Source organism: Galeopterus variegatus, unplaced genomic scaffold (genome assembly GCF_000696425.1).
Source record: "Galeopterus variegatus unplaced genomic scaffold, G_variegatus-3.0.2 Scaffold19064, whole genome shotgun sequence".
NCBI classification, from domain to species: Eukaryota; Metazoa; Chordata; class Mammalia; order Dermoptera; family Cynocephalidae; genus Galeopterus; species Galeopterus variegatus.
In genome coordinates, this window is record NW_007745175.1 from 5,933 (window position 1) to 6,908 (window position 976).

Here is a 976-nt window from a genome sequence, read left to right on the forward strand (position 1 = left end):
AGGAAAGAGGGTGCCAATCATCCCTTGCAACGAGAGGACACTCAGAGCCACGGTGAACTCACAGGAGGTGCCAAGAGGTGTTACAAAGTACTAAATGGGTTGATTAATCTTAGGATCAAAATGAGAGGACTTGGTGTTGCCTACATGACTGTGACCCTTCTGATCCCACATGCAGATGTGGCAAAGGAACTTAGAGAAAAGTATTGAGCACAGCTCTCCCCAGATTGTAATTATCCAAAAGACAATAAAATAGAATGAAGAGACTGGTAAAGTATTCCATTGTGGACTCCACGGTTCTGTGCTCCCCAGCTGCATCCTGTCACCTTTCTACAGACACTAAAATTACATGCCTGCAGAGAGATGAGCTAATGCCATCCCTTTTTAAATCTGAGCAGGTTCTTCTCAGCTGCATTGATCCCACACGTCCATCTACGTAAGTGCCTCTTTATTCAGCAAATGTAGAATCGGTGCACTAGTGGGGCTTCTATGCAGAATTTGGAAGGGGGCAAACTGATTCTATTGTGAAGGTTTTTGGTAGCCTCAGATTAGAAATCCAGTCTAATAGTTCTGCACAGCTCATAGGATTGTTTGCTGTATAACGCAATGGAAAAATAGTATTTTTTTTTAACTTGGTGACTCATAAAAATTGGTTCTTTTTTGCATGGATAAGATTTAGATTCTCTTTCATTTCTTTGAATAAAATGACTTCAATTTACTTGCTATACTAGTTCTCAAGGTACATATTTAACTTGGTGACTCATAAAAATTGGTTCTTTTTTGCATGGATAAGATTTAGATTCTCCTTCATTTCTTTGAATAAAATGACTTCAATTTACTTGCTATACTAGTTCTCAAGGTACATATTATTATATTACCTAATCATTTAGCATTACTAATTTGTATTCATAGTCATCAGAAAGAGATAAGTTTTAAGTCTAGTTTTTTAAATTAAGTATGCAGAGTTTTGCTTTTCTCA